This window comes from Cygnus olor, chromosome 18 (assembly GCF_009769625.2).
Source record: "Cygnus olor isolate bCygOlo1 chromosome 18, bCygOlo1.pri.v2, whole genome shotgun sequence".
NCBI lineage: Eukaryota > Metazoa > Chordata > Aves > Anseriformes > Anatidae > Cygnus > Cygnus olor.
Genome location: NC_049186.1, coordinates 4,006,733 through 4,013,053, shown reverse-complemented (window position 1 = coordinate 4,013,053; position 6,321 = coordinate 4,006,733).

Below are 6,321 nucleotides of genomic sequence, written 5' to 3'. Positions count from 1 at the left end.
ACGGAACAGTTTTAGGGCTGTGAAGTCTTGAGAAGCCAGGAACATGCCCACTGCAAGGCGAGCTGCTCATATGGCATAGCAGATTTGGATGTTCCCTTTGCCGTCTGTCACGTACTTCAGAGCTTTTATGCAAACTGCCAGGAGACAAGAAAAACATACTATTACTGGGGGAAAATCAAATATTCAATTTGCTAGACAAACTGTAGGGGCCTGAGCTCTGGGTTGTCTTCAGTAATAGAAGTCTTAGTGTTCCTACATAAATATGCTGGTCTAGTCCCAGGCTGATTAGTAAAGAATAATAAGTGTACCTGGCTATCTGCAGCCTGTGGGGGAAAAGCTGTGCTCTGAGTGGTTAGCTCTTAAGTCTTTGAGTTTCTGAACACTGATTTTCTGATTGTCTACAATCTGCAAAGAAATTAAAAAATAGGTTCAATCCCCTCCAATAAACAAACAGATCCCTGCGGTTCCTTTATCAGCGTTCCTCGCCCAGGCTTCTTTTCATCCCCATCCTACCCTGCCCAGCCCTGACCAGCACGGCCACCAGTCCCCTGGGAATCAACATCTCCAGCTCACCACCATGATCAAGGAGCAGCAGCACCCATCTGTGACACCTTGGTGCAGCTTCACTGGGCAGAATGGGAACAAGATACCTTGTCCCAGAGCTCACCACTGCAGCCGTCCCAGGTGGCATGCTCACCAACAGAGCCATCTGGGGAATAATTCCAGGATTTGATGTAAGGCACACAGAGCAATGCCTCTGCTCTGTTTCATCAAGTTTTTTTAAAATCAAGTTGAAGGCAGATCTAAGGAGAGACAGTCTGGGCCTGATCCAAAGGCAATGGAAAACCTGGAACAAAGAGGACTTCATTGCTCTCATTAAACCCATGTAAGTACCCACCCAGCTGGAGTTTTCCCTGGCTGTAATTCCCCTTTAAGCAGCAGCATCTGACAGCAATAGACTCCGACACATACCCTCAAATAATTAAGTTAGCATAAAAACATATCAGATGGTTCCCAGCTTCTCCAGAGGCACTAAAATCTGGAGGCAAAAGTCAGCTTATGGAAAAAACCTGGCAGCGAGCAGAGTCCCTGCCTGGTGCTGCCAGGCTGCTCCACAGCCTGCTCTGCTCATACCATGCACACCTGCACCGCGTCCCCGAGTGGTTTGGGAGGAAGACATCTAGAGGAGGAGGGAGAGGAATGACTAAGCGGAGGCGAGAGGCGCTGAGTCACCTGCACCCCTGCACCCTCGCCCCGAAAGCTGTGCCGGGAGTGGGAGCGCTGCCCGAGCTCCGAGTGTGGCTACTGCCAGAGGAGGTTCAGGCATCCCGCTCTAAAAAGCATCCTGCGCTGCCACGTCACACTCCATTCCATCCCCAAAGCTGGGTCCAGCTCTGGTCTGAACCTCTGTTCAGAGAGGGGGATATGGGTTCTTGTTTGGTTTGGGGCTTTTTTTAATTACTGGCCACAAAGCCCATTGAAATGAAGGGACAAACTCCTGCTCACTCAAGCGAGCTCCAACCCAGACACCGAGCGTGAGGCTTGACTGTGAGCTCTTTCTTTGGCAAAAGGAGATTCCTTGGGCTTCCACCCTTTCCTCACATCTGTCAACTGCTTTTCTATATTTTTTATAAAATCAAGATGAAATAACATCCGTTCTCCTACTAATCGCTCCTCCAAAGCCGAGCGAGAGTTTCCCTCTCCGCCGCGCAGGGCACGGAGCTGGCTGCTCCCCACCAGCTCCTCCTGCGGTTGCTTTTACGAAATGCAGACTGAGCTGAAGATAACGGCTGTGTGTGGACATGGAGAAATACTACCTAAATCAGGAATTAAAAGAAGAGAGCTTCCAGTATCTGAAACCCTTCATTGACAAAAGGTAGAGTTCTGGTGTTGCAGGCATGCCACAGGCTCTGCACACCCCTCGGAGTAGAGCTTAGGCAGCAGAAGGAACCAATCCTTCTTTGGGGGAAAAAATTGCAGACACAAATGCTAGATTTTTTTCATCAGTAGAATGGGCTACTTAAAGTGAACAAAACCAAGTCAAGCACCAGAAACAGCATTGTATAGAGCATGATACTTCCAGAGCATCTTCAGCTGTAGGAGAGGTCACCAAGATCACCAGACCAAACCTGCTGCGGGGCGCAGGGCTGTGCAGGTCGCTGCATGGTACAAGAACAAAACCCCAAAACCAGCCAGCACTGTCTCCTTTGTTCTCGTGTGCATGAAGGAAGAGGAGGACTTTCAGGGAACAACACTGTCTGTTAGGTGGGGGAGAAAGAGTTCCCACAACCTAAGCATAACAGTGGCTTGAGTTTCCCCAGGAAATGACTTGGGGTTATTAACACGTATTTTTTCCATTGTAAAATGATCTCTTCTCAAATGCTATAACAGAAGAAGATCCTAAAAACCCTGCCAGAGCCCTGACTGCTCTAAGTCACTATAATAGCACACAATTTGCACTCTTCCTCTGCTGCAGAAAGCCTTTGATCTCCCCTCTTTTCTTGTGGCACACCATGGTCTTTGTCAGAGATAATCCTCAGAACCAGAGATCTCAGGCTTACCATAGCACTCCGCAAAAGTCTTGACGGCCCTGGATGTACAGCAGGTGAGGAGCAGATTTTCTGGACCCAAATCTATTACACGGTTGTTTGCAATTACATGGCACGAGCTGTGGTAGCCCTGACTGTGCCTTCCCATGGAGAGCCCGCAGCGTGCCTCCAAGGCAGCCTCCAGCAGAGGCTTCTCCTCCATCCACAGCAGAGGAACGCCAGTGCAAGGCACTTGCTCATGAGCATTGCAGTTAAGAGGTGCAAACCCAAGTCCCTCTTATGTTCTTTAAACCTGGGAGGGCTTTTAAAACCCATTCAATTACATTCCTGAAATAATGTCACGCGGTCATCTTAGATCTCGGATAGGGCTCAGGTTCTCCCCAGCGATTCCTCCTGTGCCTCCCTCTTAAAAATGTGAGTGGGGAGAGAGAGCCCTAATGTTAAATTAAAGTGTACCTCTAAAGTTATGTTTAAGGGGATGTTTGACTGCAGAAGACAGATGTAAATGTAAGTATTAATGACAAGCTTTCAGAAGAAGTGGATCGAATTTGGTTGTGCTTATAGCTTTGCAGTTCAGGAGTGATTCCACTGAGATCAGCGGGTTATGCTGCTCACGGTCCATGGGTTTACGGATTTTGCACCTGAGTGAAGATTCTGGTTCAGAAACAATTTCAAAGACAGATGAATACCTGTGCATATTATTGCAGAGAGTAAACATTGTTCCACTGAGCTTCAATTGCCAAGCTGCAGAGATTATATATTAGTGTGTTTGTAACTTGAGAAAAGGCTCTGCACGGCGTACACTATTCATTTGAGCAATGCAACCAGATCAGTCTCTGGTATCCCAGGGGATATTATGCTGCAGTTGCTTTCGATACCTCTTTGTCATCTGCTTTCACTACAACATTACATTCCATTTACAGGCGCTAAACCAACAGATGATAACTTTGAGCCCCTAAGTTTGAGATTAAGAAGTGAATGTATGGATCTCATCTGGCAGCATGTGTTTGGGATCTAACAAACCTCACCCTTGGTCTTCTCCAGAGCTGGCTCAGCCTCTGCCTTTCTCACATGGAAGCTGTATCAAGACCTCTCTGAATTTGGTAAAAGCTAAATACTTTCCTGATGTTTTGCCCAGTGATCAGTTAAGTCTTTTTGCTTCCTGCTGAGCCAGAATCCAATGGCCAGAGCAGTGGTCATGGGGTAACAGGGAACAAGGACGTCACAAGAGGTGGCGGTGCTCACCTGGGCAGGCAGGCAGTGCAGCTAAAGGCCGTCCATCAAAAGGCTGGATCTCAGCACCACGGCATCGGTATGTTCAGAGCGTGAGAAGTTGATGTATGCTGAGGAGGAGATAAAGAAGGCATTTCCTCCAAAAGAAGGCATTTCATACCTTCCCCATCCAGAAGTCCATAATTCACTCTCAGCAATTGAATTCCAGCAGCATCGCGCTGCAGGAGGACAATGGCTCACAGCACAGTCCCTGACAAGGAGCCTCTGCTTCCAAGCACTCTCTCGCTGCCTTCCTCTTGCCCTTCCTCTTCTTGTTTTGAAGCCTGTCACAGCTGAATGCAGTAATTAGAGCCGCCTTGCCATTTTCCAGGACTGCAGCTTTCAGCTCCACCATATATATGCTGACCTTCACAACCAAACAATGGAGCACCAGCTATTTATTCACCAAGCAAACCAAGAGCTTTATGAAAAAGCCGTTGGACATGGCTACTCAAATAGGCCGCTATTATCTACTTCCTAATAAGCAGACTATTTAGTTAGGAAATTCTAAAATTAGGCACTGAGCACCTGAAAAAAACTTCCTATTCAAAACAGACAATAACACGCAAAATGGAGCTGTATTTTAAGGTGGCTGGGTATGTTTTTGTGCATTTGCACAAATGCTACCAAAGGGGAAATTCTGTACATGAAGTACATTATTAATCATTTTCATATCAATACTTTTTAGGATATTACAAGAAAAAACACATGGGGATTAATAGATTTTGAGGTTCATAGAAGACAAATTGATCCTTGATTACTTGACTTTGTGTGCAATATGTCCCTGAAGACTTATTCTGACAGTAATTCTGCACTGAGCTCCGTATTTCTATTTGATTAAAACACATCTTCCAGCAAGACACTTGTGGTGCTTTCTTAGACATCTGGTGAAATGGAAAATTCACCATTTCTCCCGGTAGCTTGTCACCCACACTGCTGCAAAATGTGCATCTTGTGTACAAACCAAACAGGAGCCATCAGTATCCAAGGCTCCTGCATCGTCCTTTTCTAATTCTGATTGATCACAGTTGTCATACGCTCCAAGGCCCAATTCCACCAGGTATTAAGTGCTGTGTCTGTTCGTGTGGGTGTGCAGAAGAGACTTGGTGCATTGCAAGAGCAGAGCATCAGAGGGGCGAAGTGCATCGTGCCCAAAGAGCAGGCTTTGCTCTGCTGCAGAACAACTCTGGGCAGCAAAGAATTTGTTAAGAGTTTAATAGGAGTAAGTTCCCATGGCTACATGTGAGTATCCAACATGTTTAAGAAAACAAGTGTCTTGTGGACTCACTAATGCTTAGCGTTGCTCAATTAAATAGTCTTCTACTGGAAAGAAAAACGGGAAATTGAAATTGGGTACTCAGTAAACAGATTAAGTAATTCTCTGCTTAGAAGAATGTATCACCGCTTGTCTCTGGCATCTTCTGGGACCAGTCAAAACAAAGCAGGCAACATGGCAGACAACAAAATGCCTATTCTCTTCCTTTTGGCCCTCCATCCCAGCCGTTAAATGAGGGCAGAAGACAAAACAGAGCAGAAAAGGGCTTCAAAACAAAAAGGAGACAGGACTGCAAAAGTTGCATGCAACCTAATTCTCAGAGATGGTCTATTTATGCCAACTCCGGATCTTACTTGAAGTCTGTGGCAGTCAATCCCCTTGCCTGCCATGCAGGCAGGATTTGGCCCTGGTAAAGTATCCGCCTGCATTCCCAGCTGCTCGGTCCAGCTGCCGCAGAGGAATGTGGAGCTGCCGAGGGTGCTGGCACGGGATCGAGGCCGAATTTTGAGTGAAAAAAATCTCCATCTCAGCACCTGGATCTCAACTTTGTCTTTTAGCTGAAGCTGATAAAGCTAATCTCTGCCTGACAAAAAATCATTTGAGTTTCTTCTCCCTCACCGGCATTTAGATTGTATTGGAACCAGCTACTTTATTGAATTGAGTTTTAGGCATTCTGTAGAGCTTTGGAAACAGACACGTACATTCAGGAGCTGGGTAGCAAAGCAGAGTTATGTGTGTTTATTAACTTACAGCAAATTACAGCCAAGTAGTCAATACAGTATTTTAAAGGGCTATATCCTGCTCCTACAGGAGTCAACAAGAGTTTCACCGTTATGTAGCATGCTACAGAGACTCAGATGACACATTAAGCAGGGATTAAAACAAGCAAATAAACACAGAACAGTCGTTTTAGCAGGCTGGATGCAAGCAGAAATGTTTGAAGGCATCAAAGACGGTTAATTCCTATCGGAAATCAATGCAAGCTGAGGAAATACATCTCTCCCATACCCTTGGAAAGCTGTCCTTTAACTGCAGCTTGCCCTGATCTCTGCTTTCTCTAAAACAAGATTGAAATGGAAGGTGCTCATTGATTTTGCAGCTACCCCCAGATTTCCTATCTAACACTTTGGAAAAGTTGTTTCTGTCAACCTCATTCATCACCGTCTGTACTTCACACCCCTCAGGTGAATCAGCTGCCACTGAAGCCCAAACTTAAATCTCACC